Raw genomic sequence first — 16513 nt, 5'->3', positions numbered from 1 at the left:
TGTACCTTACTAATGCTCGCAGTAGCACCTGGGTATTTGATACTGGTTCTGTTGCTAATATTTGCAACTCGAAACAGGGACTACGGATTAAGCGAAGATTGGCTAAGGACGAGGTGACGATGCGCGTGGGAAATGGTTCCAAAGTCGATGTGATCACGGTCGGCACGCTACCTCTACATCTACCTTCGGGATTAGTATTGGACCTAAATAATTGTTATTTGGTGCCAGCATTGAGCATGAACATTATATCTGGATCTTGTTTGATGCGAGATGGTTATTCATTTAAATCAGAGAATAATGGTTGTTCTATTTATATGAGTAATATCTTTTATGGTCATGCACCCTTGAAGAGTGGTCTATTCTTATTAAATCTCGATAGTAGTGACACACATATTCATAATGTTGAAGCCAAAAGATGCAGAGTTGATAATGATAGTGCAACTTATTTGTGGCACTGCCATTTGAGTCATATCGGTGTAAAGCGCATGAAGAAACTCCATACTGATGGCCTTTTGGAACCACTTGATTATGAATCACTTGGTACTTGCGAACCGTGCCTTATGGGCAAGATGACCAAAACACCGTTCTCCGGTACTATGCAGAGAGCAACAGATTTGTTGGAAATCATACATATAGATGTATGTGGTCCAATGAATGTTGAGGCTCGTGGCGGATATCGTTATTTTCTCACCTTCACATATGACTTAAGCAGATATGGGTATATCTACTCAATGAAACATAAGTCTGAAACGTTTGAAATTTTTTAAAGAATTTCAGAGTGAAGTTGAAAATCATCGTAACAAGAAAATAAAGTTTCTACGATCTGATCATGGAGGAGAATATTTGAGTTACGAGTTTGGTGTACATTTGAAACAATGTGGAATAGTTTCGCAACTCACGCCACCCGGAACACCACAGCGTAATGGTGTGTCTGAACGTCGTAATCGTACTTTACTAGATATGGTGTGATCTATGATGTCTCTTACTGATTTACTGCTATCGTTTTGGGGTTATGCTTTAGAGACGGCCGCATTCACGTTAAATAGGGCACCATCGAAATCCGTTGAGACGACGCCTTATGAACTATGGTTTGGCAAGAAACCAAAGTTGTCATTTCTTAAAGTTTGGGGCTGCGATGCTGATGTGAAAAAGCTTCAACCTGATAAGCTCGAACCCAAATTGGAGAAATGTGTCTTCATAGGATATCCAAAGGAAACTATTGGATACACCTTCTATCACAGATCCGAAGGCAAGACTTTTGTTGCTAAATTCGGAAACTTTCTAGAGAAGGAGTTTCTCTCGAAAGAAGTGAGTGGGAGGAAAGTAGAACTTGATGAGGTAACTGTACCTGCTCCCTTATTGGAAAGTAGTTCATCACAGAAACCGGTTCCTGTGACACCTACACCAATTAGTGAGAAAGTTAATGATGATGATCATGAAACTTCAGATCAAGTTGTTACTAAACCACGTAGGTCAACCAGAGTAAGATCCACACCAGAGTGGTGTAGTAATCCTGTCCTGGAGGTTATGTTGCAAGACCATGATGAACCTACGAACTATGAAGAAGCGATGGTGAGCCCAGATTCCGCAAAATAGCTCGAGGCCATGAAATCTGAGATGGGATCCATGTATGAAAACAAAGTGTGGACTTTGGTTGACTTGCCCGTTGATCGGCAAGCCATTGAAAATAAATGGATCTTCAAGAAGAAGACTGACGCTGATGGTAATGTTACTGTCTATAAAGCTAGACTTGTTGCAAAAGGTTTTCGACAAGTTCAAGGGATTGACTACGATGAGACTTTCTCACCTGTAGCGATGCTTAAGTCTGTCCGAATCATGTTAGCAATTGTTGCATTTTATGATTATGAAATTTGGCAAATGGATGTCAAAACTGCATTCCTGAATGGATTTCTGGGAGAATAGTTGTATATGATGCAACCGGAAGGTTTTGTCGATCCAAAGGGAGCTAACAAAGTGTGCAAGCTCCAGCGATCCATTTATGGACTGGTGCAAGCCTCTCGGAGTTGGAATAAACGTTTTGATAGTGTGATCAAAGCATATGGTTTTATACAGACTTTTGGAGAAGACTGTATTTACAAGAAAGTGAGTGGGAGCTCTGTAGCATTTCTGATACTAGTAAGATGCCCGTGCGTTGCACAGAATAACTATGCATGTGTTCAGATTGACGTATGTTGGGTCATCCCATGTATGTTATCAATATGCTTTTCCAAATATTCAATTATGTTCCCGAGCTTACATATATCCAAATGAATAGTAAATGCAAACAATATAGAATTTTTCAGTATTACACACACGCACATACACACACCATACGGGCTGGGCATTAGCCACCCAAACCCAATACACACACGCACATACACACACCATACGGGCTGAGCATTAGCCACCCAAACCCAACGTGCGTAAACAACTACTCCCCACATCATCCTTGGTAACATGAACAAGAGCATCGTCAACCAGTAACCTGACAAACTGCAGTTAACTCTCATACAGAAAAAAAGATATTGTACACAGAATCCCAAAATAGACCAACACAGGAGAGCACAAAAAGGACAACGACGACTACATCGCTAGTCTCATGACCATGGGGTTTCAGCCATGTCGACGCCCATACACTTCCTGCACCACCATCACCAGCTTGCTGGATCTATGTCACAACAGTCCTCAAAGAGCTCCTTTCTGCAAGGTTGCTCAAGATGTTAGGAACTGACAAACACACAAAACTACATTGTTTGGATCCCCAGGACCTTCTTTTAGTCGTTTGCTCAAAACCATCTATGCTAACAATGTTGGCCCTCGAGCTCTGGCTTCATCCATCTTCTCACCTAAAAGGAAATCAGGTAATCAGTACTGCATATATATGATGGTCTGTAGTATATTTAGACAAACGAAAAAACAAGGAGCTTGTAGAGGGTATGTACTCTGTAGTATATTTAGGCAAAGGAAAAAACAATGAACAACACTTGTACATTTTGTACAGAAGCAAAGAAACAAATTGTTAAGTAAAAGATGTTTTTGAATCATATGTATTTAGAAGGGGTGAGTGCACATGCATGTAGATACAAAAATATTAGTATTGGACTACTTGTAACTTTCTTACATCAACCAGGTTTCTGCGAAGAAAAACAAAATGCCAATAACAGACAGAAAGGAAACAAATATTCAGGGTGTGCCCTAAAAATTGGATGTGGAGCTACCAACCAAATGAAATGTGTTGATGACAAAGCAACCTGCTGTCGGCATTGTTTGAATTATTATTATTATTTTTAACAAAGGGAGTAACAAAGGAAACTACTAAAAACAATTCAAACACACATATAATTATTGTTACAAAAAATCATGAACACTAAAGCAAGTATCTAAGTTGTCTTTCCGTAAATCCTCCACATGACCCTAGTTAGATAGATATAATTTTTACGGCAACCAAATTGTACTTGAGTGATTTATACCTTGGACTACATGCTGAGAACTTCTTTGTAGACTATGTTCTTTGTAATATTTGCAGTGGGGTTGGACTGGCCTTCCTTTTTTTATCCGGTACAGTAAGAATCTTCATATTACTTCCAGATGTAGCTCTAGAAAGAGCAACATAGAGCTGCTCGTGTGAAAATACCGGTTCAGGGAGGTATACACCAACATTTGGTATAGTTTGTCCTTGTGCCTTGTTAATGGTCATAGCGAAGCTAAGTCTAACTGGAAACTGCTTCCTCTTGAACCTACATGGAAACATCTCATCGTCTGATGGGCAAAGAGGAATTCGAGGAAGGAACACCCTCTTACCAGCATGCTGGCCCAACACAATCTCAGCATCTATTGCATTCCTCATGAATCCTTGGACAATGAACCTCGTCCCATTGCACAAACCGCTCACTGGGTCAATGTTGCGTAACAATATAATAGGGCAATTAATTTTCAGCTTTAGGATATGGGGAGGTAGCCCATTAGGTGTTAATGAATTCAAGAATTCTGCAGGGTAGTAGTTGTGTGGATCATCCTCCGCGTGATCAAAACTGTAGTATATCATTTCCTTCCCAGGAAACCTCTCAATCATTTTCATGTTAATCTTGTCAACGTACTCATTCCGAGTTGACAAAATTGCTCGGGACGTTATGTAATTTGGATCCAAGAGGTTTTCTTCTAGGGTCATCTGGAAAACACTTTCAATAAGCTTATCAATATCAGTGGCATCGCTGGTGTATGGTACACAAATCTCATCTGGAAGTTGTATGTAATCATCATCCACGGTATCCTCAGTGCCATTCCCAACACGAAGAAGGTAATCAGCAAACCATGGATCTCTCTGAGCCCTCATATTACGCACAAGTCTTAGTTGTCTCGTATTCTCCCAAAGGTAAGACTTACGCAGCGTCGCGTTAGTTATTTGGGACCTTGTTCCCTTACGAACAACAGGAAGCACTTGTCTGAAGTCTCCCCCAAACACAATTGTCTTTCCACCAAACGGCAGGTCAGGTCGAGCCATGATGTCCCTCATGCTATTGTCAAGGGCCTCGACCGCCTGCCGCTTTGTCATGGAGGCCTCGTCCCAAATTATGAGGGACACCCTCATAAGAAGCTTAGCTGTCCCACTTTGCTTGGTGAAACTGCAGACCCCACCGTCTTCAGTGTTCAATGGTATTTTAAACCTTGAGTGTGCAGTCCTCCCTCCAGGCAAGATGGATGCAGCAACGCCTGATGTCGCTGTTGCAATAGCTATTTTACCCTCGGCACGTACTTTTGCAAGTCGTGCTTTGTACAGATAAGTCTTTCCCGTGCCTCCGGGTCCATCAACAAAGAACACACCTCCTTGGCCACTATTGATAGTCGCAAGTATCTCATCATATGCATATCTCTGTTCTGGGTTTAGGAAAGATGACAAGCCAAGGTGTTCTGGGTCCACCTCTATCGTGGACTCCTCTATGATCTCCCTAGCCTCATTATCCGAGGCATCATATGACTTGTCAATTTCTGGGAGAGGGAATGATGATATGTCCTTACCCATCGATTCAAGCATATTCTTTATATCTAATAACGCCATCTGCTCAACGGCATGGGGGCACATTTGTGTTAGTCGATAGTCTTCTATCATAGCTTCCATGTGTCTGTCCCATAGGCCATGCACATTGCTGGGTTCACAAAAGACCAATATAGTGTCAAATAGCCTCCGAAGGGAAGATGGCATATGAAAAACCTTAGCCTCATCAAGACACTCGTTGATAGTATTATCTGACTCGATAAGACCCCTCCTTTCAGCAGCTTCACGGAATGTCGAGTAAACAATACCATTCACTGTTCTAAGGTCTTGGAAGGATGTAGCACCTGTGACATGGTTTAGAAGCACTCTAAGATAATACCTCTCCCCTTCAACTGGATGTGCAGACACAATTCTCCCAATCTGTGTGCGTTCATCCCTCCTTTTCCAATACTTTCCACCTGACATCCAAACAAAATAAGATGGGAAATCCTTATATAAAATTCCTCGAGCCAACTCATATTTCTTGTTTGCCTCAAAATACTCAGTTAGCATGGTCTTGGAAGCTCCTTCTTGAGAGAGGACATCATTCAGATTTGCGCCCGCTGGAAATGACACCATGTGCATATTAGGGATGTGGAGTTGGAGTTGTCTAACAGATGGAAATATCTGACTAAGGTCAAAACCATATATCCTCCATAATGCTTCTGGTGGAGTAACCCACCTGGAATCTCGGTATTGCTTTATCTCATCAATGTTCCTATCACTATCCACCTCGTCGATAGAAACAGATGCTCGATCATGCCCCTTATATATGTATTTAAAGAGGTACTTTACAACTTTTATGCTTGAGCAAACCTCGACATTGATGTGGCAATTATACCTTCTTAGTAGGTAAGGATTATATGGAACAACCCACCTATTGTCTAACTCTTGGCCACGTACCTTTGCACGGCGTCCATCATCTCTCCTCCTATATATGGGATATGAGTCCTTTCCCTGAAGGGTTGACACATTAAATGGTCATGGATAATAGTTCTTGCAGCTACCTTTCTGCATGCACACGTTCTTGGGGTTTAGGACTCCACACGGGCCATGCATCATGTGCTTCACGACCATTTTGTACAACTCAGGATACTTGGATTTGTCTGGCAATTCAGCAGATATGAGACAGTCATATTGCTCTGGGCATGTTAGCTTGTACCTCCCCTCCATGATTAGGAGGAAATGAGCATGTGGTAGACCTCTTTTCTGGAACTCAACTACATACACATATGCTGCTACCTTACCAAGAATGTGCCTTTTAAAAAGTTGTATCTTGAGGTCTTCCAACTTTGCTCGAAATACTCGTACAATAAGATCAGGACGATCCTGTGGGGTTTGTCCAGGCTCTAGCTCACTAATTATTTCATCCCAATTAGGGTTGAAAGTCATGGTTAAAAAATATCTGGCTTCCCATACTTTTGCACCAAGGCCATGGCATCAAGGTATCTTCGTCTCCTATCTCTTCTTCCCCCAATAAATGATGAAGGAACTATAGTCCGTTTGCCCACTTCATCCGCACGGTTTTCCCCAGCTTGAAGGCTATCGACAACACCTTGGTATAGATCAGCACGTATTTGTTTCTGGTGTTTTTTATATAGTCCAATCTTGAGCTTTCAACCTTGATGTACATATCAACCACATATTGTTGGAATAGTCGTTTACCGTATAGCATGGTGTTAAATACACCACGACGCATTTGAAATTTGTAGCAATAGTAGTCTCTAACGGAGACGCATAATCGACTATTTGTATATGAACCTATAAAATGAGAGATAACAAAAGGACAATATTGGGAATCAGGAAAAGTAAGTACAATGAGGATAAACAACATTAACACATGTTATTTTCATTATATGAATTACCTAGACTCTGTCGACCACTGCGACGGGACTGAAGCATCTCATTCAAGCTGACACCATTCTTTGGGATTTCAGGATGCCAACCAATCTCCCCTCTTGGGAAGAATAAAGGGTAAGACAACGGATCATAACATCCATAATATGGTTGGATGCTATATCTCTTGTTGTCGTTGCCGAACAATACTATGCTACGCTCAAAGTACTTACAGAGTTCACTACCCTCAACCCAAATAGCTGCAACCTCTGATGATATAGGCACATTATACCTCCATTGGTCCAACCTCATGTCGGTGTTCAGTTCAATATGGTATTCCTCAAGGTCATCGAATCCACCTAGATTCCTAAATGTTTCAGAATAAGGATTATGCTTCAGGATGTCAAAAAGCCTTCGAATGACATCTCGGTCTAGGTTCGGGGAGCGCCGAAACCTATGTTGTAAACCGGGATCATCATCATAGAAGTAGAGTTCCAAATGCTTTGGCCCATCTTGAGTTGGACCAAATGAGAAGATGTTGTGGTAAATCTAACCGTGAGCTTGAAACGTATAGACTCCTGACTTCATGTTTGTGTATCTGTTGTCCAGACTGACTCCAAGGGTAGTGAATGAAAAGTGTCCATTGAAGTATCGAATGTTATCCCTAAAATGCACGGCATTGGGATCTGAACTTGTGTATAGCATTTTAAGTTCCAAGGGTGGTTCTAAGTGTGCCAACTTAACTTTTCCAGACCAGCAACAAAATCCATTTGTCTCATACTGGAACCTCTTTGCACCACAATGCTTGCAATCAGGTTTAGGTGCCAGCGTGTGAGTACTTACAGGTATATTCTCGTAGACACGATCATATGGATCAGGAACTACTGTAAATGCATCCATCATGTCATCATAGTCTTCATCATCGCCTACATATACATGAGATGAATAGTGTTATATAGGTCTTGCAGTTTTTGTGCAATACATGTAGGGAAGTAAGGCATCCACGACATTGGCAATACCTCTGCTAGCAAATATGAAGTACTCATCATCTTCTTCTTCAGACTGATTATCGTCCGCAACAAAGCTTTCTGTTGGGGAACCTAGACATATGAAGCCATTGGGAGCCAATAATGAATTGTCCATTCTAATTATAAGGATGGTTCTGAATGTGTGTTATAATATAATCAGTAATGAAAAGAAGGCATCCACACCATAAGCATACCCGTGTTAGTGAAAACTCTGTGATCCTCTTCCACCGCTTTAGGTATGCTTTCAAGATTACCTGTTATTTCAATGATAGTGTAAAATACCGGCTCAACCTTTGAAAAAATTATAATATAATCAGTAATGAAAAGAAGGCATCCACACCATAAGCATACCTGTGTTAGTGAAAACTATGTGATCCTCTTCCACCGCTTTAGGTATGCTTTCAAGATTACCTGTTATTTCAATTATAGTGTAAAATACCGGCTCAACCTTTGAAAAAATTGGTGAGATAAACGAATGTGTATGTGAGAATTACCTTGAACCGTAGCAGAAGTTTGCGCCAGCGTACTTGGGCAGCTAAAGACATAAGAGCTTGATGATAGATGTCCCACCAACGAACCTTTAGGGCACTGCATTGCGACAGAATCCTTATAGAGGGTATCTCGTTTGGCTGCGTAGCTTGCTTTACGCTGAGCTAGGAGTGCTTGCCGCTCTTCGGGTGGTAGGCTTTTCCTACGTGCTCGCTGGCGTGCATTTCTTTCTTGCCTCTCATCTAGCGTCAAACTTTGCCTACGTGCTCGCTGGCTTGCATTCCTCTCATCAAGTCTCATGCATTTTCTTTTCTCTCTTCTCTGTGCATTAATCCTTTCCTTCTCATTTGGTGTTAAATTTTGCCGACGTGCTCTCACACGTTCTCGCCTTGCTTGGATTTATTCAGGGGTACGGCTAGCATATCTTCGTGCTTCATGTGCACGCTTTTGCCCTATAGTATTTTACGATGAATTAATTAAGTGGGTAAACAAAATTACATAAGCACATACTTTCGCCTTATAGACTTACCTTTGGAGCTTTCTCCTCGCTCCAAGTACGTAATTGATGTCAGCATACCATTATTAGTAGGAAAAATCACAGCTGAATTGGTTTGTCACTTCATCATCCGAAGAAGACGAGTAACTCAAATGCGTCACACATGTTGGCTCGCATATAAATAGACCTGTCTGAGTCGGTGGCATGCCATTCGGCCCAGTTCTGTGGGACTTATTATTGTCATCGACCACTGTGTTATTTAAAGTTGAACCAATAGTCAGATTATACAAATATATGCAAAAAGATTGTTCCGCCAAGCGATAAGGGACAAGATAGCAACCTTTTTGTTTTCCTTTATTGCTTTGTTGGCACGAGGATTGTAACATTTGGGCGCAAGACCTGATTATTTCTCCCCAAAACAGAAGAGTATGAGGTTAGCCAAATGAATTAAAAGCTCAAAACACAAAAGCCAATAGGAATGTTATATGTAATCTAACAAGAATACTATATTTTGTTTTAAGCCAACGACATGTATGATAAATTTAGAGCAATTTATATTTAGATCTGAAATTGCACATTTGATACATTTCATCATCATCAAGTAACAATATGAATAAAACAAATGATATGCACATGTATGGTAGCCAAAAACTACAAATCAGAACATAGTAGTATACAGAAGTGATCAAGTATGAATTTTTCACAGCATTTCCATAGAACCTATCACAATAGTTTCCAAGCATGTCTAATAATAGGCTTCACAACTTCCAGTCAATAGTGGGAGTATGAAGCATGATGCACTCGCACATACTGAATATTCAGCCTAACTCACCCAGTATGTCCTGACCTTGTGATTATTCAGTTTCACACCTAAATCCAAGGGTTTCTCCTAGAGACTTCTAATTTCTGAGCTTGATGAGTATCTTTTGGACCTGCCATGTGGATCGTCATTTTAACAATCAGTGATTCGGTGAGAAAAAAATTCCAATTGTAGTTGGAGCTGCCACTGAGTATTTATGTGCATATTTAGTACCAATGCATATTTACTATTTGGTTAACTTAAGCAACTATACTTCAAGATTTCAATTGTAAGCAATATCGCAATACAAGTATAATGTGGTACTACAAAAGTATAACATCAATTGACAAGGATGTGGCTCCCCGTGGTCCAACAATCTATGCCAATAGATGAATAAAAAATCAAACTGCTATTATATTCGCTAATTATCAGTTCTAGCATTTATTGTGTAAAAATCATATTAGAATAGAAGTGGGCTAGCATAGCAATCTAAGCATAGTAAACCATTCCTCTAGTACTGGTGCTTGATCTCCTAATCAGATCAATCATTTCTGTCATTGCACATCTACAATTGCACAAGTAAGAAGATCCACCCATACCTTGGTCCTTTACGAAGTAGAATAGAAGACGAAGTCCTCACAATCCGTTCAATCTGAAGAATGCCATGACCAGCGTTTGGCTTCTTTGGGTGCAGCAGCGAGAGTCCCATTTGCTTTATATTGGTCTTCAATAGTAGTTTCTAGACAGCTCCACATTGGCGCACGGATTTGAACTCAGAGTGCTAGAAAATTTGATATATATATATATATATATATATATATATATATATATATATATATATATATGGGCCTGCAAGGATGGTTTCTAGACAGTTCCGCTTGGGCGCGCGGGTTTGGCAGAAAATTTGAATTTGGGAGGCGGCTTGGGTGGACAGGGTGACAGTAGCCAAGAATAGCGCGCCGGTGGGGAAGGGCAAGGAGTAGTATGTGGCGGCGCCACCGCCGCTGTGAATGAGCAGCTCGTAGCCGGCGGCGTACTTGGGGCAGTCAGCGTTGGAGGAGAGGGTGAAGGGGGCGGATGAGACATCTAGGAGGGGGAGGTGGTGGCGATGGTGGGCGGAGGTCGGTGGGAACACTACCGCAGAGGAAGAGGCAGAAGATCCGTCGGTGGCGGACCAGCGGCGGCCAGCGGCAGAGGAGACGGGTGAGACGGTGGAGGGGACGGCAAGGGGGAGAGAGGTGGTAGTAATGATCTATGCTAAGCCTGCAGCAGCAGAGGAGGAGGCAGTACAGGCGTCGTTAGGCGGACGGCGGCGGCGGCCTGCTTGCCAAGGTTGGCATCGGACGGGGAAGGGGGCAGAGCCACGGAGGAGACGGCGAGGAGGATGGGGTCGTCGCGGCGGTGAGAGGTGGGGCTGGTAGAAGGCATAAGGCGGGGGGAGGAGGTGGGGAGGGGGGGCAGGGGTTGAACGGCGCCGGCAGCTGCCACATCGCCGGATCGATTCCAGCGCTGCCGGCGGCAGTTCGTATGGTGCCTCCCGTTCTGGAGAGGAGATGGATAAGGTCGATAGTTGTTTTTTTTACCTGGTGGGGGTGGGGCAGAGACTCGAATAGGAAAGATGGACTGAGGGGGCTTATCTGCAAATGTGTGATGTAGTGGGCGCTTTTTTGCAAAATGTACCACAGATTGATTACAGTGCGTTGGATGCAGATCCGATGGTTGAAATTGAAGCAAGGCAGGCACACCATCATCACCAACTCGTATTTTTATAGGAGTAGAGATTATATATGTGGATGACATATTACTAATCGGAAATGATATAGAATTTCTGGATAGCATAAAGGGGTACTTGAATAAGAGTTTTTCAATGAAAGACCTCGGTGAAGTTGCTTACATATTGGGCATTAAGATCTATAGAGATAGATCAAGACGCTTAATTGGACTTTCACAAAGAACATACCTTGACAAAGTTTTGAAGAAGTTCAAAATGGATCAAGCAAAGAAAGGATCTTGCCTATGTTACAAGGTGTGAAATTGAGTAAGACTCAATGCCCGGCCACTGCAGAAGATAGAGAGAAAATGAAAGATGTTCCCTATGCTTCAGCCATAGGCTCTATCATGTATGCAATGTTGTGTACCAGACCTGATGTGTGTCTTGCTATAAGTCTAGCAGGGAGGTACCAAAGTAATCCAGGAGTGGATCACTGGACAGCGGTCAAGAACATCCTGAAATACCTCAAAAGGACTAAGGATATGTTTCTCGTATATGGAGGTGACAAAGAGCTCATCGTAAATGGTTACGTTGATGCAAGCTTTGACACTAATCCGGACGATTCTAAATCGCAAACCGGATACGTGTTTACATTAAACGGTGGACCTGTCAGTTGGTGCAGTTCAAAAGAAAGCGTTGTGGCGGGATCTACATGTGAAGCGGAGTACATAGCTGCTTCGGAAGCAGCAAACGAAGGAGTCTGGATGAAGGAGTTCATATCCGATCTAGGTGTCATACCTAGTGCATCGGGTCCAATGAAAATCTTTTGTGACAATACTGGTGCAATTGCCTTGGAAAAGGAATCCAGATTTCACAAGAGAACCAAGCACATCAAGAGACGCTTCAATTCCATCCGGGATCTAGTCCAGGTGGGAGACATAGAGATTTGCAAGATACATACGGATCTGAATGTAGCAGACCCATTGACTAAGCCTCTTCCACGAGCAAAACATGATCAGCACCAAAGCTCCACGGGTGTTAGAATCATTACTGTGTAATCTAGATTATTGACTCTAGTGCAAATGAGAGACTAGAGGAAATATGCCCTAGAGGCAATAATAAAGTTATTATTTTATTTCCTTATATCATGATAAATGTTTATTATTCATGCTAGAATTGTATTAACCGGAAACATAATACTTGTGTGAATACATAAACAAACTGAACGTCACTAGTATGCCTCTACTTGACTAGCTCGTTAATTGAAGATGGTTATGTTTCCTAACCATAGACATGTCTTGTCATTTGATTAACGGGATCACATCATTAGGAGAATGATGTGATTGACATGACCCATTCCATTAGCGTAGCACCCGATCGTTTTAGTATGTTGCTATTGCTTTCTTCATGACTTATACATGTTCCTATGACTATGAGATTATGCAACTCCCGTTTGCCGGAGGAAAACTTTGTGTGCTACCAAACGTCACAACATAACTGGGTGATTATAAAGGAGCTCTACAGGTGTCTCCAAAGGTACATGTTGGGTTGGCGTATTTCGAGATTAGGATTTGTCACTCTGATTGTCGGAGAGGTATCTCTGGGCCCTCTCGGTAATGCACATCACATAAGCCTTGCAAGCATTGCAACTAATGAGTTAGTTGCGCGATGATGTATTACGGAACGAGTAAAGAGACTTGCCGGTAACAAGATTGAAGTAGGTATTGAGATACCAACGATCGAATCTCGGGCAAGTAACATACCGATGACAAAGGGAACAACGTATGTTGTTATGCGGTCTGACTGATAAAGATCTTCATAGAATATGTAGGATCCAATATGAACATCCAGGTTCCGCTATTGGTTATTGACTGGAGACGTGTCTCGGTCATGTCTACATTGTTCTTGAACCCGTAGGGTCCGCACGCTTAATGTTACGATGACAGTTTCATTATGAGTTTATATATTTTGATGTACCGAAGATTATTCGGAGTCACGTATATGATCACGGACATGACGAGGAGTCTCGAAATGGTCGAGACATAAAGATTGATATATTGGACGGCTATATTCGGACACCTGAAGTGTTCCGGAGAAGTTTCGGATAAAACCGGAGTACCGGGGGGTTACCGGAACCCCCCCCCCCCCGGGGGGGGTTAATGGGCCTCATGGGCCCAAAGTGGAGAAGAGGAGGGGCGGCCAGGGCAGGCCGCGCGCCCCCTCCCCCTCTAGTCTGAATTGGACATGGAGGGGGGGCGGCGCCCCCCCTTTCCTTCCTCTCCTCTCTCCCTTCCTTCCCCCTCTCCTAGTTGGACAAGGAAAAGGAGGGAGTCCTACTCCCGGTAGGAGTACGACTCCTCCCTGGCGCGCCTCCTCCTGGCCGGCCGCCCCTCCCCCTTGCTCCTTTATATACGGGGGCAGGGGGCACCTCTAGACACACAAGTTGATCTTCGTGATCGTTCTCTTAACCGTGTGCGGTGCCCCCCCTCCACCATAATCCTCAATAATATTGTAGTGGTGCTTAGGCGAAGCCCTGCGACGGTAGAACATCAAGATCGTCACCACACCGTCATGCTGACGGAACTCTTCCCCGACACTTTGCTGGATCAGAGTCCGGGGATCGTCATCGAGCTGAACGTGTGGTAGAACTCAGAGGTGCCGTAGTTTCGGTGCTTGATCGGTCGGGCCGTGAAGACGTACGACTACATGAACCGCGTTGTGCTAAACGCTTCCGCTTCTGGTCTACAAGGGTATGTAGACAACACTCTCCCCTCTCGTTGCTATGCATCACCATGATCTTGCGTGTGCGTAGGAATTTTTTTGAAATTACTATGTTCCCCAACATTGGTAAGTAATAAGTAGATGATGGGTTGCTAGAGTGACAGAAGCTTAAACCCTAGTTTATGAGTTGCTTCATAAGGGGCTGATTTGGATCCATATGTTTCATGCTATGGTTAGGTTTACCTTAATACTTCTTTTGTAGTTGTGGATGCTTGCAAGAGGGGTTAATCATAAGTGGGATGCTTGTCCAAGGAAGGGCAGTACCCAAGCACCGGTCCACCTACATATCAAATTACGAAAGTATCAAACGCGAATCATATGAGCGTGATGAAAACTAGCTTGACGATAATTCCCATGTGTCCTCGGGAGCGCTTTTCTTTATATAAGAGTTTCTCCAGGCTTGTCCTTTTCTACAAAAAGGATTGGGCCATGTTGCTGCACCTTATTTACTTTTATTACTTGTTACCCATTACAAATTACCTTATCACAAAACTATCTGTTACCGATAATTTCAGTGCTTGCAGAGAATGCCTTACTGAAAATTGCTTATCATTTCCTTCTACTCCTAGTTGGGTTCGACACTCTTTCTTATCGAAAGGACTACGATAGATCCCCTATACTTGTGGGTCATCAAGAGTCCTTTCTGGCACCGTTGCCGGGGAGTGAAGCGCCTTTGGTATGTGGAATTTGGTAAGGAAAAATTTATATAGTGTGCTGAAATTTACTGTCACTTGTTACTATGGAACATAACCCTTTGAGGGGCTTGTTCGGGGTATCTTCACCCCAACCAGTAGAGAAAAGAGTTTCTTGTCAACCTACTGAACCTAATGAAAATGTTTACTTTGAAATTCCTTCGTGTATGATAGAGAAACTGCTAGCTAATCCTTTCACAGGTGATGGAACATTACATCCCGATTTGCACCTAATCTATGTGGATGAAGTTTGTGGATTATTTAAGCTTGCAGGTATGCCCGAGGATGTTATCAAGAAGAAGGTCTTCCCTTTATCTTTGAAGGGAAAGGCATTGACATGGTTTAGGCTATGTGATGATATGGGATCATGGAACTACAACCAATTGAAATTGGAATTTCATCAGAAGTTTTATCCTATGCATCTTGTTCATCGTGATCGTAATTATAGATATAATTTTTGGCGTCGAGAAGGAGAAAGCATCACTCAAGATTGGGGGAGGCTTAAGTCAATTTTATATTCATGCCCCAATCATGAGCTCTCAAGAGAAATTATTATTCAAAAAATTTATGCTCGGCTTTCTCTCAATAATCGCTCCATGCTCGATACTTCTTGTACTGGTTCTTTTATGATGAAGACTACTGAATTCAAATGGGATTTATTGGAAAGAATTAAACGCAACTATGAAGATTGGGATCTCGACGAAGGTAAGGATTCAGGTATAACACCTAAGTTTGATTGTGTTAAATATTTTATGGATACCGATGTTTTCCGTGAATTTAGCACTAAATATGGACTTGACTCTGAGATAGTAGCTTCTTTCTGTGAATCCTTTGCTACTCATGTTGATCTCCCTAAGGAGAAGTGGTTTATATATAATCCTCCCATTGAAGTAAAAGTAGCACCTATTAAATTTGAAGAAAAGACTATCACTTATATGTCGATCCTGTTGTTCCTACTGCTTATATTGAGAAACCACCTTTCCAATTAGAATAAAGGATCATGCTAAAGCTTCAACTATGGTTCGTAAGAGTAATACTAGAACACCAACTCCCCCTGAGCAAATTAAAGTTGAACCTAGTATTGCTATGGTTAAAGATCTCTTGTCTGATAATATTGATGGGTTTGTTATTTACTTCTGTGATGAAGCTGCTAGAATTGCTAGACCTGACACTAAAAATAAACATAGACCTGTTGTAGGCATGCCTGTTATTTTTGTTAAAATAGGAGATCATTGCTATCATTGCTTATGTGATATGGGTCCTAGTGCAAGTGCAATACCTCATTCCTTATACAAAGAAATTATGCATGATATTGCACATGTTGAGATAGAGGAAATTGATGTTAAAATTAAGCTTGCCTATAGAGAAACTATTTCACCAGTTGGGATTGTTAGAGATGTTGAATTCTTGTGTGGGAAAGTTAAATATCCTGCTGATTTTCTTGTTCTTGGTTCCCCACAAGATAAGTTTTGTCCCATTATATTTGGTAGACCCTTCTTAAATACTGCTAATGCCAAGATAGACTACAAAAAGGATGTTGTTACTATTGGTTTCGGGGATATGTCTCATGAGTTTAATTTTGCTAAATTTCATAGACAAACCCATGATAAGGAATTTTCCTAGTAAAGATGAAATTATTGGTCTTTCTT

The 16513-nt window shown here is 42.0% G+C and overlaps 1 long non-coding RNA gene across 1 annotated transcript; it reads right to left on the bottom strand.

Annotated features, from left to right (window-relative positions):
• Window positions 1-2614: 2614 nt before the first annotated feature.
• On the bottom strand, window positions 2615-7750 carry LOC123130701 (uncharacterized). The gene is made up of 3 exons (XR_006463994.1): window positions 7712-7750; window positions 2769-2846; window positions 2615-2700 (listed from the first exon to the last, which is right to left on the bottom strand). It is a non-coding gene; the product is annotated as an uncharacterized lncRNA (long non-coding RNA).
• Window positions 7751-16513: the final 8763 nt, after the last annotated feature.

The sequence above is a fragment of the Triticum aestivum genome, chromosome 6A, assembly GCF_018294505.1.
Source record: "Triticum aestivum cultivar Chinese Spring chromosome 6A, IWGSC CS RefSeq v2.1, whole genome shotgun sequence".
Taxonomy (NCBI): Eukaryota; Viridiplantae; Streptophyta; class Magnoliopsida; order Poales; family Poaceae; genus Triticum; species Triticum aestivum.
Note: the sequence above shows the minus strand (reverse complement) of the source record. Positions and strands in the feature narration are given on the sequence as shown.